Source organism: Pagrus pagrus (genome assembly GCF_965226575.1).
Source record: "Pagrus pagrus genome assembly, chromosome: 5".
Lineage (NCBI taxonomy): Eukaryota > Metazoa > Chordata > Actinopteri > Spariformes > Sparidae > Pagrus > Pagrus pagrus.
Genome location: NC_140189.1, coordinates 4,019,391 through 4,037,213, shown reverse-complemented (window position 1 = coordinate 4,037,213; position 17,823 = coordinate 4,019,391).

The following is a 17,823-nucleotide window of genomic DNA, read 5'->3' as shown; positions in this document are numbered from 1 at the left end:
AAGTTACAAATAATAGTGAAGCTTTGCGATGTCTTGTCAGCCAAAGAGAGGATTACAGGTGTGCTGTTGGAGCAGGATGCACTGGCTATTAAGAGACGTTCTGCATGTGTGCTGCTTTTCAGCTCTGCACATCACCAAACACTGATGTGCAGATACCAATAAATTAAAGCTTGTATTGCTGGTTTGTTTCAGGAGTAGATGTTTGATGTTTGATTCGTGCAGAAATAGAACAGAGTAGAAAACCTGATGCTGCATTTTCCAGTTCATACAACATGATGGACTGATGGACTTGAAGATATCCGATCTAGTTTTCTGCTATTAATAACACCAATATGTCACTGTGCTTGAGACAGTGTTAGTTCAAGTATTGATGTGTACACCTATCGCCTGTAGTTTTGTGTCTACATGACCTTGTAAAAGTCGCTTTTTTGATTCTATTCTTATTTTATACACAATCAATTATTTATTCTCTTTGAGCCACTCTATATATCTGTATGTTTCCTTTTGCTGGCGTAGCACCTGAATTTCCCCTCTGAAGATCAATACGGGATTATCTTATCTGATTTGTATGTTACATGAAGGAAGAAAACATATTAACCTTCACATGCTGTGTGAACCGAGTTGTACACTGTGAACAGCTAGTGGAGCATTATGCAACGTACCTTGTGTAGAGCAGTGATGACAGAAGGGAGAGAATTGATCAGTGCTCTCTGTGGTAAGAGGTTACTCACTGTCTGAGGAACACAAACAAGTGCGGCGTGATTCACTAACCTGAGTACAGATGGTTTGCAGTTTACATTATTGTACCATGGCAGAATTATGGAAAAAACATGTTACTGCCATTAGAGAGATCAACTAAAGTCATTACTTCAACTGCTTTTGGCACACTCCCAGTCCTAAATATCTTAGTTAGTGATTGCTCCATGTGTTGTCTGCAACAGACAAGCAATAAATCTAAATAAATCTTGCTAACGCTACTTTACCACCAGCTCTCTGAGAGGCACAAATTGAGGCTACGGTGCTATTATTAACGTTACACGTGGCCGCATTTCTTTCAGTGAAACTAATGTACTGCTAATAAACATTGTACATTATCTAGGTTTTGTACCATTAGCAGTGGGGGGAAATATATATCACAGTCAGTTGCAATCCTTAACATTATTCTGACCTCTCCAGCAGAAAGCAGACAACTTCAGCAGGAAACAGCAGCCACTTGCTGTTCTTTTTCTTCATCTTCCAACTGGTGCATTTCTGGTGACTGCCCACTAAATTTAAAAAAACGTGAAAGGCCCTCACTAGTGCCAGGTTTGTCCATTCTGGGCTACTGTAGAAACATGGTGGTGCAACATGACGACTGTGGACAGGGACCTGCTCCCTATGTAGATATAAATGGCTCATTCTAAGGTCATAAAAACGCAACAACTCTTATTTTTTTTTTTTTGGGACCCCCTCGAAAACGAGATGCTGCATCTCAAGGGGTTATCCTAAATAAATTGAAATTGAATTTTGGGTGATAACACACCAATCAAAACATACTTATGAATATTGTATTCCATTTCTGCCAAGTCTGTTCTGCCAGATGCCACTACATATTACACACTGTTCCTTTAAATGCAGGAGGAAAACATGATCTGTTTTTACAAATAAAATGACAACAGGCAAGTTGCTGGAGGAAGACACACACCAGTCTAATCATAGCAGGTGGAAATTGAAATCTTATTTGTTGAACTTGAAGGCAAATACATCCACCAATCCATCATACTGTTTCTGCTTCTATCATATCTTTTTTTAATATGAAGTTAAAAGGTAATTTTCATACAGCTCATTTAAAATTTCCAATAAGCAGCTGATGCTGAGAACACCAGACAACTAAAACTGAATAAAAACAGCTAAATCAGGCAACAAAGCCTCGTTGCTTTGTTTGGTTTTGTTTCTGTCTCTTTAATAGCTTTGCCCTTGAGTGTACCCGGTGGCCAAACACAATGAGCAAAGGTCCATTAACTTGCTGCCGAGAAGTTACTCACAACTCCTCACTAATGGTTGATTGCTCTGTCAGCCCTTGAGACATGAGTGGTAGTGGGTGGAGGGTTTGTGTGTGTTTGTTTGTGAGAGGTATTGGTGATGGGGGTGGCGGTGCCGGTTATCATCCAGGTGGAGGAGCCTATTGGCATTACCATTATTCTCAATGGACACATTAGAGAGCCAAAAGGGACTCATTGAGAGGCCTTTATTGATATTGTCAATCTTCTTGTAAACAGGAAGAAAGAGCAACACTGTAGCTGCAGAGCTGCATTCAGGTGGTGCACACACTGATACAGAGGCACAGAATTGTGTCTGTTCAAGCCGTGGCTGCTTGCATTGGAGTGCGATAAATGAAGGGTCATCAAGGCGATAAAGCACTGAGCTGGGATTGTGTTGGTAGGCAGCACACATGTGAACTGATATATGTTAGTCCCTGAGCGGTCTGGATAAGAGAGGAAGCCCACTCAGCAGGGCACGTTTCTACCCGTGACAATGTAAATAGAGCCTATCCACTTAACGGGCTGAATGCCCGCTGCCTCCCCTCAGCTGAAAAGCTTCCGGGGCCGCTTGTATTTACAGAAAAAAAAGAAAAAACACCCACAAAGTGCTGACACAAGTGGATGGTTCTGAGTGGGGTAAGCTCTCTCTTTTCAATTACCACTCTATCTCTGCTTGTTCCAGTGTCTGCATTCGTGTAAGTCTGACATCTACAACTTGAGGCGTCCTTTTTGTAATGTTGTTGGGGAATTCACTGGAGGGCTTTATGGACAGTCATGCAACGTACCAGCATCTTTTCAGCCGGATGAAAAGCATGCTTTCGGAGGGTTGCAAAGGCTGTGTTGAGCTTTGAGGTGTGAAATATCAGCCAGTTCTTAGTTGTTGAAGGGAAAATAAAAGCTTGAGTGGAAGTCTGTGGTTGCAGGCGTTATGGGTTAGAAAGAAAAAGTAGTGAAGGGACCAAGAGCTTGAAAAACATCAATAGCTTCAAAGCTTCGGAGTCCTTGTGAGGCTGCAGAAAACTCATTATTGCTTTAGACTAACTAGATTAAATTCTTAAGGCCTCAGTGCGCTGTCACATATAATAGTCTTTATACCTGTTCCTAATCAATAGTGGGGTGAAAAACCTGCAACCGCCTCCTCTGGCCAACCAAACAGGCAAAATGTCTGATCCTTCAAGGGAAAATTTCAAGCATGGCAGAAAAAATCAGAAATGAGGATGAGGATACCAGATCATAGTCCCCAATTTCACCTTGATGTCGGCCTTAGCATTCTTGTTAGCTTCTCTAAGCAACGTTCTGTAGAAATTAGCATTTTGTGTGATTAGGTCTCACAATGTTGTGTGTTGAAAACTTGTATGTTGAAGTAAACATGTATGTAACGCTGTGATCCTACCCTCTCACCGAAGTTACATAGTGAAACAAGTGATGGGGAGGCGGAGTGGCTGAGACAGACACACCATTCTCCCTTCACGACACTGTACCATTAAACTGATTCTGACACTGTTATTTTAAGGGTAAAAGTTACATAATTTTGCTTTGACATAAAATTAAGACTCTTATTTTTATGAACTATGTACATTTGCATGTCTTGCATGAAGGCAGGGTTGGGTACTACTGTAGTACATGTAAAAAATGTGTAATAATAATTAAAATCGTCAAGGATTACTTTGTTACATTTTCATGATAACCAATGTTGTATTCAACTGGCAAAAGGCAACTCTTTTTGCTTAAATGTATCATTCTGAAGTAAATACTGATTGCACAGTGTAATGGCCGTAAAAGAATGACATCATCTGCATATAGGCTGGTTCCCTATAAACCTCACTTTCACTAATGCCTGGAATTCATGAAAGGTTAAGTTCTTCCAATTTAACTCATAAGAATAAAGGGTTTCTTGGACAACCTCACGAAAGTAATATTTGCTTTTACTTGCTTTTAAATGATGACTTATGGATAGCAGAGTTTTAATCCTTTAATTTACACTGAGAATGAAAGATGAACATTTTGAGTAAGTGCTCCTCTTGCATGAGGAGTAAAGTCCTCCGTGTGGCCTTTCAGCAGCAACAGAAGCATACACACACAAAAAAAGCAGAACCCCACGCATCACATCCTCATACCTAAATGACTAAATAGGTTGATTGCCAGTGTCTCCCAGAACGGCGTGTATCACCATCCCCAAAACAACATGACCATTGCAGTGTAACAGCAACACACATACCATTAAGGTACCATTTGACCTTTACTGTGTGGTTGCAGTTTGGTTTGGTTCAGGCACTAAAACTGGTAAGGTTAAGGTTGGTTACTTCTGAATTTACGTTGCAAATATAGTAATGCAGTGGAAAAATACTGCACATGGGACATCCTTTGAGTGACTGACTCCTTACATCACCTGTCAGGCCAGGAATGTTGTTTTGGACATAATCCTGGTGCCAATATGAACAGGGGTAAGGAGTTATACCTTGTTTTTGTGTTTCTTCTTTCATTTAAAAGTAATCTTAACTAAACCTGTGTGGAGGCCAGTAAAGATTTCTCACATCTCATTAAATCATACTACGCACTCACTGACAAGCTCAACTGTTGAAGGAAAGAGTGACATGTTTTACCTGTCTTGCTCTAATCTTCGAATAAGTCTCAAGAGTCAAACTGACAGGCTTCTTTAACCTTTGGAGAGGCACATTACTCATATGACACTGTAAAATTCTCCAAGGTGCAGAGGCACAAAAAGGCTTTGATCATTCTGTTGAGGCTCACAATTAAAACCTAATTGTGTTCAGAAAGCCATTCAGAAGAGCTCAGAGTAGGCAGATCCAGCAGGTTGAAATGAGGTTATTATGCAAAACATAGAAGACAAAGGGAGGCTATTTGCAGTTCATTAACGTGCTAATTTTCTTAGTAACTGTCTAATAATTTATTTAGCCGAAGAATGTGGATACTTAGACCTCTCTGCTCACTTTTACTGTTTGCAACCTGGCCTGACCGTGGATTTGTATGGCCCTCACACTCTTCCAGGGGAGTTATTGATTCCCTGTGTCTCTCTCATCGGCATGCACAGGCACGATAATAAGTAAATCCATCTTCTGTCAGACCCTGCTGAAGGGAATGTAGTCCTGAGGGGAAGAGGGCAACATATTCAGGTCCAATTTTCTCGTCTTTTGTTAAGCATTACCATCGTATTGTTTTCTCTTATACAGTCCCAACATGCCGAACTGAGCCGCACCAATGCATGAAGTGAGAAGAGGACTCAGACACATTTGGGATACTCACAAGCAGAGAGAATCCAATAATAGAATAAATTCATCCATGGTGGGTTAATTAGCGTGTGCTGTTGGGGTGGAACAAAGCTAGTTGATGGGACACAAACACTCAAACAGAAACATAAGTGTACTTAAAGAGAAATATACACCCAAGCTAATGGACTGTCCCTCATAAGCATACACAAGACATGAAAAAGACGGGCCAGGCAACAGAGGTAACCATGGATATGTTCGAATTTGTACATTATACATGCCATGTTGAAATTTCTACAATATGTGTCATGTCATGTTCACATTACTTGTATATGAGCTGACTTTCAGGTCATGACTTTGACCACTGTTTGATACTGCGCTCGAACATTTCTAGCTGTGTTTGTGATGGCAAAACAGGTTGTTTTAAATGAGATGTCAGAACATTTTCCAGCCATTTTTGTTACCACGAAACCAAATAATTTTGACGAGACATTGGGACATGTACTCTGTGTTTGAGCCAATGAAAACAGCCATTTTTAAGCCAGAAATATGATCTTTTTCCAAACCCTAACCATGTGTTTTTTGTGCCTTAACCTAACTAGACCATGAGCACGCCATTATACATAAAATTGAACCTAAAGAAACATTAGAAGTTGCAACATAAAGAAATCTATCCATTTAGTTTCATCATAACCATGGTTTGCAGAAATGTACACCGGCAACATGAATGTTGCCAGTGTACATTTGTACATTTGTACATTACATGAACAAATTTGTTCTGGTGTTTGGGTGGTTCAGGACCAAAATACAGACATACTGCATGATGCATTTCAGTAGAAATTAGCCTAATTCTTCAAATCCATAGGTCCCTACCTGAATTTCATACGGGGCTTTTTTGAAGCGTGTTAGCATACATGTCAACTGTCCACTTGGCCACAGAGACCCTGATAAAAGGAAGGCCTGACGTTTCATTCTTTGCTGATTGGGGCTATTCTCACTGTTCAACAGTAGATGTCCCAGCATGGGGCCTGTTTCAAACTGAAATAATGGGCTGTGGACTGTCAGAGTACCCCATGGCAGTTGTCATCCTCAGAGGCAGGACTGGCATGCACGGTTCCTTTTCAAATATTGGATCAGGCTGAAAACCACTCGTGGGTTCTTCAGGGGGCAACTGCAGAAATGGAACAAGAAATCTGAAATGTCACTGCCTCTCCTCATCTGTCCTATAGCACCACTCTGTGTTATATTACTTTTTCAGTGGCATTTTGTCTCTATAAGAATGGGGCTGGCTGACACAATTGAATGAAAGGAAAGGAAGGACCCATCTGCAAAGGTCACATCCTGATAATGAGAGCTGGGTGGCCTTTTTCATATCTGCATTTTAAATGTATGATTTATGATGCGTGATAAAATATAATTACTGTCCGTCATGGTGAAATGACCTGAAGTCTAATTTTTAGCACAAGAGAACTATACTAAAATATGTATTTATTTTTTTATTTCCTAGGTGATGCACTGCATATTTGGTGGAAAGTACCTTTTAAATAGCAGAGTGAGCAGGAGTGAATACCTTTTCTGGTAACATGAACATTGTTCCCAACACATGCTTTCAAATTCAACATTTGTCACCAAGATCTTCTACTCATTTACATTCCAGTGCAAAGAAAAGGTCAGGAAAGAAACCTGTCTGGATTAATAATGCTCCTGCCAACTATTTGTAGCACATAATATTAATCAAGGATATCATGATGGATGTATTCTTTATGCACAAGCAAGTCCTTAAAGCCCAGATACACAATAGGAAAGAAAATGTATGTGTCCTCTTGTCTAACCCCTTTAAGAGCTATTATGGGCACTATTATCTTTAATAAAAACTTAATTATGTGTATTAATGGTGTATTTAGAATGATATAAAATCTCTCATTTTGATAACATATCTCAGTGACTGCTGTCCACACTACAGTGAATGTTTTTGTATTCTTCAGGGATGAATCCTAAGATTTATGTCAGGTGAACCCTTGACTTTTTCCTGCCATTGTCATCTCAGGCCATTTCTACATTTCTGTCAATATCATCCATCATCCGTCCTACTTATCCTTTGCTGGATTCCAACAAACTCAGAAGAACAGATGTTGGCAATGTACACTTCTGCATTGTCCCGACATCTAATAAAAAATATCCAGTGGTTTCGCATTTACAATGGTGAAACCCTATCTGAAACAGTGGTCTCTTGCTTGGCAGCCATCTTGGAGCTGCCATGCCAATGCCATCCTATCACCATCCTGACGATAAATTCAACTCATATAAATGAAATCTGAACTTCATATAACCTGTATTGTAAAAATGTTGACATGAGACGTGTGAAATGTAAATTTTTCATATCCATGGTTTGCAGAAACATACAATGCCAACAACAGAGATGGTACATCCTGGAAAAGTCGCCAGTCCATCACATGGCATATAAATATCTTATCAAAATCTATTCAATCAATGACAATAACTCAACTTTTTGATTTTCTTTTTCTTAAAGCAATATTATGTAACTTGTTTACCTTAACAGCTTCAAATCCTTTTGTTGGTACAGTTTTATCTATGTAATGTTGCTAAAATAGAAGTACCTTTTAAGAGCCTAGTTGTCAGGATAACATGTTGGCAGTTAACATCCCTGGAAACCACTGAGGCTCATACCATATTGATACTTCAACAAAACATATCATATCATGTTCACATTACATATTTTTGAGTGAACTTTCATATCTGGAGATGGAGGGGATGGTGGTGGAGTCACAGGTGATGAGGCGGCAAAACAGGTATTTTAACCTAAAACATAACCCAAAGTGTTTTTTGTTCCTTTACCTAACCAGAGCATATGCACAGCGTTGTCAACTGACAATTTAACCATAAATAAATGTAAAGTTGCAACATAAAGAAATATAACATTTGTAAAGTGTATCAGTTCAGTCATGTATAGTCAACATAATTGTGGCAACTAGTTGGCTTTAAGACTGGAAGTATTATGTGCTATCAGTTGATGCTGACCTTTTTGGTTTGTGTCCTCAGTACTGAAGCAGTAGGACCCATTGTCACAGGTTACATATGTCTATGAACCATAAGTAGTTCTGCCAAAGAATGATTTTCCCCTCCAAATTTTCCTGATTGACAGCAACTAGATAAGGTAAAATGATCCAGTTGAAAATACAGCTCCATTGAATCATCTGCTAGGACACAACAACCTATCGGTCATTAATTGAGGGCTATAAATGTGGTTTTATGTCCCTTTTAACATAAAAAAAGTCATATTATGTGACTTTACTATCAGCATACGACTCCATTTTTGTCAAAAACAGAAATGTAAAATCAGCTGCTGACTGGAGAAGACACTTTTCTTTGCTGTATTATGGAGATGAATGCTCACTGATGCAGAGGAAACACCTGCCAAGGAAAACACGGACACATGCACACAGTTGCAAATTTTTCTTCTGTGAATTCACACTCACACAGACACTCAGATTCACACACACACACACATGCACACACACACACACACACACATGCTCAGATGGACTGAAGTGTGAAGCAGAGAAAGCAGAGTGTGAGCATCCGTCAATCCTACTCCATCGCTGAGCTTCAAAGCCCGATCAGCAGGACGTGAGGAGAAAGAGAACTACCGGCTGCAGCATCATTTGGTATTATCCTCCACAGCTGTCTGATGCAGCCGGGGAAGCTGCAGACATTTGGTCTGTTTGATGTGATCTCACACTATAGCATCACATTACACTAAATCTAATATATGCCTCTGAGCTGACGGGAAACAATCACTTTTAACTCTGTATTGCAGAAGATTTTGTATTAGAGATTGCGCAGTATTGTTTACTGCATGGTTTTCTTCCTGTGTTTATTTCCATTAATTCAAGTAATTCATATTTAATTCAAGTAAAAAAAAAAAAGTAACATACTGCTTTCCACATGAACGGTGGGGGTGTTACTCTGTGATCTGTGAGGGGTGAAACACAGGCCAAGTCACGAGAAGCATGAGGATAACATCAAAACGTTTCTGATGCATAAACATTTGACTGTGGGCTAATTAAACGGATGAAACAGGCTGCGCTTTGTTGTTTCAAGCTTTTGCAGCTTGAATGTTAATCACTGATAGAAAGACAGAATCTGCCTGAAGCTTCAGAAAATATCTGACAGTTTAATTTAGTGTAATGTTACACAAAGTCATTAAGAGGATGTCTTTATCTGATGTGCCTCACTGTTTAATTCTTTTTGCTCTGTCAACTGATCAATCTTTATTTAAATCTCAAGGACTTGTGGAGGATAAGACACTAATTTACAGAGTCCTGGTTGATACCTTGAGTACAGGATGTTTTCGATGTATTTCATATCCTGTATAACATATTATAATATAAGTTGTCCTCGATTCAGAATCATCGAGTCTTCAGTCATTACAGCAAAATATTTAGACACCAGATTTAGTTCATAGATTGGAAATGGTCACTTTCAGAGTATTTAGTCACATCAGCAAAGTCAGTCGTTGTGGAGGTTTTGAGCCTTGGAGGACATTGATGAGTAATTTTATGCCATCGATCAACAAGAAACTGTTGCAACCGCGACATCTGAGGGGCTGTGTGTTGTGTTGTAGTGTTCTTAAAGGTGCAATATGTAAGAATTGAATAGGGGGGCAGCATATCACCAGAGTAATTGATAACTGTAGCTGCTGTTAGCTAGTAAGCTCAGTTAGCCGTGCAGCTCGCCGTCTGGACTGGGAGCTTGGAGTGGCATTATGAGAAAGGACATTAGCTGGTTAACATGCTTTCTTCAGTAGATGTCACTTCAACACAATACACAGATGTCAAAACTCTTTTTTTCTTCACATTCTGTCAATAACGTTATTTTTTTCTATTTTGTAAAGTTAAATTCTTACATATTTCACCTTTAAATGTTTTTTCTGCAGATGAGCTTGTTAACTGGTTTCCTCACTTAGCTAGTAATGTGATGAGAGAACTAGTTAGCTTCTGTTACATGCAATTTAAACCAGGTGTATCAATCCTGTTCATGATACTTTCTGTTTGTGACTCTTATCTTTGGTGCAAGGCAGTCATGTCTGTGATGTTCTGCACTGCACATCACAGAAACCTACAATCAGTCACCCAGGGCAGCTGATCTGTTCCTTCATTTTTTGTGGTGAATGAAGTCTGAATTCCTATAAATGGCAAAAACGTTTTGTCTACTCAGCAATCGCTATTTTATGTTCACCCTTAATTTTTTTTTAAATTGGAAAGACATTCTTCACTTCTTCCTGTGAAACAGACACGACTAATGACAAATGTTTTGAATAGTAGATATGCATACAAGTACAAGATGGTCAGGAATTGAATACATGTTGAATCACTGCCATATAACAGACCTTTGTTTATTACTTTTAGACACACACTGAATCAAACCCTTTACCTTTGCCCTTTGTGCTGAGCTCTACAGAATCCCTTTAGCCTTTGCTATTAAATGGAGCTGTTGCTCCGAGCGACTTTTACATTCCTTTCAGTCAATATTTACTTTGAAAATCATTATCAATCCCATTTTCCTGATTTACTTCTGAGAAGAGGCGTAAGAAGAAAATATCCTCAGGCATCTTCTGTTGAAGCGAGATATTATGTAACATGAAATGTCTTTTGTGGCCGCGGAGAATGGAAGAGATGAATGATGTCAGAGAGCAGAGGTGTTTCCAATTCCAAACCTCCATTCACTGGAGTAAAAAGCTTATACAACATTAAAACCCACACAAACCAACACAGGAGAGCTGATAAGACTCAGCAGCAGACACATTCCTGCAGAGAGTGTGTCCACAGGTAATGAGACACGAGAGGATGAGATCACATTAAGTCGTCCCAGGTTTTAGTCAAAAATAACATCAATGTGTTTTTTAAATGTATCATTAATAGTTATTCTTATTATTAAAAGTAGCTAACATCAACATGCTCACAATGCAGACATGCTGATGTTTAGTCTGTATTACATTTACATGTTCGCCATCTTAGTTAGCATATTAGTATGCTAATATTTGCTAATTTTGCAGTGAACACAAATTACTGAAGCTAATATCAAAGTAATTTATTTGTCATTATACAAAAAGTGAAAGTTGTAGCCTCTTCATGCAACACAAACATAGAACAAACAAATATGCCTCTGCGGACCATTCAAGTTGCCGTTCCTGAGCTATGGTGCTGAATAATGGCCAGAACAATTTTGCATTATGATGTGACATTGAAGTTGACCTTTGGCCTTTTGGAGATAAAATGTCATAATTTCATTGATTCAAAATGTTGTCATAATTATCACATGAATTGTCATAATTATCACATGAATTGTTGATTAATGGCCAAAAGGGCTTTTTGACCTTTGACTACCACATTCTAATCAGTATACCCTTGAATCCAAGTGGACATTTGTGCGAAAATTTGAAGACATTTTCTCAGAGACTACTTAAACTATTATGTTGACAAGAATTGGATGGATACAGAAAGTAAAATACACGTATACACCTAGAAAATAATTCTGTAGTAACAGCAGCAACAAGATATTGATAATATGAATGTCATCCTCACATTTTTAGCATTTAGGAAAGACTTTTCATCGGCTGTGTTTGACTCCTGCGCTCCGTCAGCTTGAAACACGGTCCGCACACAGAGTGCAACAGCTTGATCCGGGATGCTGTGGTGGAGACAGGTCTCTGTGAAGATGTGGGCACAACAGTGATCCAAAGCCAGGAGCAGCTGGCCAAATTCTGACCATTTAATGGCACTAGAAGAAAAGTCGGTAACTCTTTATAATAACGATCATTAGTAAGTCCTTTATAATACATTAGTTAATGATGAACGAATCATGAACAAAACATTAATAAACCTTTGTAAATAATTAGTTAATACTAAATTAACATATCACAACTATGTTGTAAGTCATCTACAACTGATTAGTTAATTATGAAATATTCATGAAATAATCATTAGTAAATGTTTACCTAATGATTTGTTATGTAATGAAAGAGGCCTGTTCTTCATCTTTTATAACTCATGTGTAAATGTATTACTGAATCATCTATAAGTCATTTACAAGTGCTTTTGTATCCCCCTAATCTAAAGTGTAAACACCCCTCGCCGCATCTGAAACTTTCTCACACAGAGGCGGATGCAGAGAATTGGTGCAGGATCCCCGCATGCAAACTGCTGTGTGAAAAGGGCTAGTGCGGCGGCCGGGATGCGAACCAGCGTCCCGTGGTTTAAAATGCAATGGCTGGTAGCGTACTTAACCACTTGACTATCATATCATACTTATGTCAGCATGAGTATACTATATAACATATAGTTAATGTTACATTTAAAAAAATCTAAACTACGATAACTCTTTTTAGGATTACTTAAATTTAATTATACATAAATATGCTGGCGTCTCAAATAGGTGATGATTCAAATAGCTGGCTAATGTGGTAAATTGGTGTATTTTGAGAGAAGCAGTTTTACAAACAGACCATATACCCGCCCCTACGGAGCACTCAAAAAAAGGCGAAGGAACGCACCCAAGGCGGCATCCGTCATTCATTCATTCATTAATCCTAAAAAGAGTTATCGTAATTTAGATTTTTTTTAATTTAATATTAGCGGATATATGTTATATAGTATACTCATGCTGACATAAGCATGATATGATAGTTGAGTGGTTAAGTATGCTGCCAGTCATTGCATTTGAAACCATGGGACGCTGGTTCGCATCCCGGCCGCCGCACGAGCCCTTTTCACACAGCCGTTTGCATGCGGGGATCCTGCACCAATTCTCTGCATCCGCCTCTGTGTGTGAAAGTTTCAGATGCAGCGAGGGGTGTTTACACTTTAGATTAGGGGGATACAAAAGCACTTGAAGATGACTTATAGATGATTCAGTAATATATTTACACATGAGTTATAAAAGATGAAGAACAGACCTCTTTCATTACATAACAATTCATTAGGTAAACATTTACTAATGATTATTTCATGAATATTTCATAATTAACTAATCAGTTGTAGATGACTTGCAACACATTTGTGATATGTTAACAGCATTCATTAATAATAATTTCTTATAATCACTCACAAGTCATTCATAATATATCAACAAATCATTAAGTAATCATTTACTAATGATTTGTTCATGAATATTCCATGGTTAACAAGTCATTTGCAGATGACTTACAACATAGTTGTAATATGTCAATTTAGTATTAACTAATCATTTACAAAGGTTTATTAATGTTTTGTTCATGATTTGTTCATCATTAACTAATGTATTATAAAGGACTTACTAATGATCGTTATTATAAAGTGTTACCGAAAAGTCACATCATAATAAAGTTATTACAATTAGCTTTATCAGAGGGTAACATGAATGCCTGAACAAAACTTCATGACAACCCATCCAGTAGTTCTGAAGACATTTATTTCAAAACCACAAATTCGAGCCTCAAGGTGACACTGGAGGAAAAGTTTTAGGATCACTGAAGTCAGGAGGATTCATCCTCTGGGAACCATGAATATCTGAACCAAATTTCAATGTTAATCCATTGTGTACTTGTTTAGATATTTCATTGGGGACCAGAGTGGTCCACTGACCGACCGATGAAGTTTGTCATCCCTGGAACCATGCCTCTACTGTCACATTAGCTCAACTCAGGTGTTGGAGGACAACTTGGAATCATTATGAATCTGGGTTTCATCGTCCACACACATACATACTCTCTATCCTCTGTCTCCTCATATGAACTCTCTTAGTCAGTATAACATGACATCATACCTTGACATTTAGTTATTCCCCTGTAGTTCTTAAATATCAGGAAGATCTTTAATATATTTTCTACTTTATTGCATTCTTTTATATCCCTCATTGCCTTTTCATTCTTATTTCCGAGTATCTTTAGATCTTTTCTTTGTGAACTGACGTCTCTATTCTTTGCCGCTGAAGCGAGTCTTTTCTCCCTCAGGGATCAATAAACCTTATTTTATCTTATCTTCTTTCTCCAGGGAAAGTTGACTGAGCATGAATTCTTTCTATCACTAATGTGACCAGACTCAGTCGCAATTGAATGAATGCACGCTGCAGTCTGTTGAACACTGACTGAACAGCTCCACCGGAGCAGTTTGGTCTGACAGAATAGTTCCTGAGAGAGATTACTGTTTCTCAAATTTAAATTTTCTTATTTCAAACTTTTGATCCTAATTATTACATCATTATTGTACATCTTAATATATGGTTAACTTTTTCAGATACTTTAGCATTTAACTGCTGGTTTTATTCAAATCAAAATCAAATCAAATTTTATTTGTATAGCCCAAATTCACAAATCATAGTTTGCCTCAGAGGGCTTTACAATCTGTACAGAGACGACACCCTCTGTCCTTCGACCCTCGATTCGAGTGAGGAAAAACTTGCCCCCCAAAAAAGGCCCTTTTAACAGGGAAAAAAAATGCGGAAGAAACCTCAGAAAGAGCCACAGAGGAGGGATCCCTCTCCCTGGACGGACAGACGTGCAATAGATGTCGCATGTACAGAGCAGATCAACGAGATCACAATGTATACAATTACAATGGATGGTTGACAGGAAAGTACATAAAGAGGTATTACAAATTGTTTCTTTTACATTGTCATGGCTGTCTTTGTTTTATGATCTAGCAGAATGTTTATATAGAAAAAAAATGCAACAACTGAAACATGTATTTTTCTGTGGCGGTGTTGTTCAATAAAAAAATAAAGTTTAAAAAAAAAAAAAAAAAAAAAAAAAAGAGGTATTACAGCAATAATAATGAAATGCACATGGAAATGTGATTACTAGTGATAACAGTAGCAGTGGTTAACGGTATTGCACTTTGTAACTCTGTTTGGAAAAGTTCTATACAGTTAAAGTTTCCTTAATTTGATGTCTGTCATTTTCATATCATGCACACACCGTACCCAAGCCTCATAGGTTTACAAGACACCAACAGTGCAGTTGCAGCTGTCAAACATTTCATTACAATGTGTTTCATTACAAAATTACAGCTTAGTTTGCAGCTCAGTCTTGAACAATATATTCTGCCTTCTCTCCTGAGCTTGGCAAACAAAATCTGCCTCAAAAGAAGGTTCCATTTCTGAAGCACAACTCAATTGTTTCATAGTCATCCAGCCAAAAGAAATCAGCATATATATAGGACATTCCACTCAAAAGTACATCTCTTATGTCCCCGGCAGTACAGCAAAACAAAAAATGAACCTCATTCTCAGTTTCACCAAGCTCACGCACAAAAAAGTCTGTTCTCCTCTGGAGCAGCATTAAACCTGCCAGTCTCCAGGATAATGGTTCCTGAAAGTGACTGATCACATAGGGATCTTTGTTTTATGTAAATTATACTCACATAAGGCTCTACATAGTCGTTATTCTTTATGAGACAATAAGTTTGTAAGTGTTACTTGTACCAAATATCAACGGAACATTTTCTCTATACACAAGAAACAAACACACAACAGAGGACATTCTGCACCGATACAGTGACATGTTCAGAGACGAACTGGGCACACTTAAAGGAGTGACTGTGAAGCTCCATGTTGATCCTGATGCAGCACCACGTTTCTTCAAGCCCAGAGTGGTGCCCTATGCAATGAAAAGCAAAGTGGAGGAAGAGCTGTAACGCTTACAGGCGCTGGGCATCATTGAGCCTGTCCAGTTTTCAAGGTGGGCAGCACCCATCCTTCCTGTTTTGAAGCCCGATGGAACCGCAAGGATATGTGGTGACTACAAAGTAACCGTGAATCAGGTCTCAAAGCTGGAGGAGTACCCGTTGCCACGGGTGGATGACCTGTTCGCAACACTGGCTGGAGGTAAGCCGTTCACGAAGCTTGATATGAGCCATGCTTACCCGCAGCTTCTTCTAGAGGAGAAATCAAAAGAATTTGTCACGATAAATACACACAAAGGATTATTTAAGTACAATCGCTAGTGTTTGGAGTGGCATCCAGTCCCGCCATTTTTTAAAGGACAATGGACACACTATTGCATGGGATTCCACAGGTAGCTGTGTATTTAGATGACATTTTAATTATGGGGGCTAATGAGGCAAGGCACATTGAAAACTTAAAGCAGGTGCTTAAGAGACTCTCAGATGCAGGGCTGCGTCTGAAGCGTGAAAAGTGTGTGTTCATGGCACCAAGTGTGACCTCTCTGCGACATAAAATCACTGCAGAGGGTCTCCGCCCAGTGGAGGACAAAGTGAGGGCTATCAAGGAAGCCCCAAGCCCTAAGAACATCACTGAACTCCGCTCATTTCTGGGTATAGTGAATGATTATGGGAAGTTCCTGCAGGACCTCTCAAAGGTGTTAGCACCACTGTACAAGCTGCTGCAGCAAAACTGCTAGTTCACTACGATCCAGATAAAGAGATTGTTCTCTCATGTGACGCTTTGCCCTATGGTGTGGGGGCAGTCCTCTCGCATGTTATGGAAGACGGCTCAGAGAAACCTATTGGATTTGCCTCGCGGATGCTGACAGCTGCAGAGAAAGGTTACTCACAGTTAGACAAGGAAGGTCTAGCCATTGTTTTTGCAGTAAAGCTTTTTCACCAGTACTTATATGGCAGTGTTTTCAAAATCCACACCGACCATAAACCACTGATGAGTCTGTTCAGTGAAACGCGCTGCATTCCGCCGCTAGCGTCAGCCAGAATCCAATGTTGGGCACTCATCTTGTCAGCCTACCAGTACACCATAGAGTACAGAGCTGGAAAAGACAACGCAAACGCTGATGCATTGAGTCGCCTGCCATTGCCAGAGATGCCCGTCTCAACATATGTGCCTCCAGAGACTGTCTTTTCGATAGAAAAATTGTCAGAGACACCTGAAAAGGCAGCCCAGGTGAAGCAGTGGACAGAGAGACCCAATACTGTCCAAAGTAAAGACTTACCTGCTACAGGGCTGGCCCAGTGTTGTTGTCAGTGAGGAACTGAAACCATATGTCAAACTCAGCCTGCAGGATGGCTGCATTTTCTGGGGTTCAAGGGTAGTTATACCACCCCCAGGTCGCTCACAGATCGTGGAAGAACTACATGAGACTCATCCAGGAGTGTCACTAATGAAGAGCCTGGCAAGGTCCTACGTCTGGTGGCCGAGAATGGATTTAGACCTGGAGAACAAGGTAAAGGCATGCACACAATGTCAGTCAAATCAACACGTCGCCGCCAGCCCCTTTGCATCCATGGGAGTGGCCAGACCACCTCTGGTCAAGGCTACATCTGGACTTTGCTGGCCCGTTCATGGGGCAGATGTTTCTCATAATGGTAGATGCGTACTCCAAGTGGATAGATGCTCACATTATGAACAACATAACAGTCCCCTCAACCATAGACAAGTGTTCGCAATACACGGGTTGCCTGACACAGTGGTCACGGATAATGGTCCGACATTCACCAGCGAGCTGTTTGGTGAGTTCATGGAACAGAATGACATCCGTCACATTCGTACAGCTCCTTTCCACCCAGCCTCAAATGGATTGGCGGAGCGAGCTGTCCTTACGCCACAGA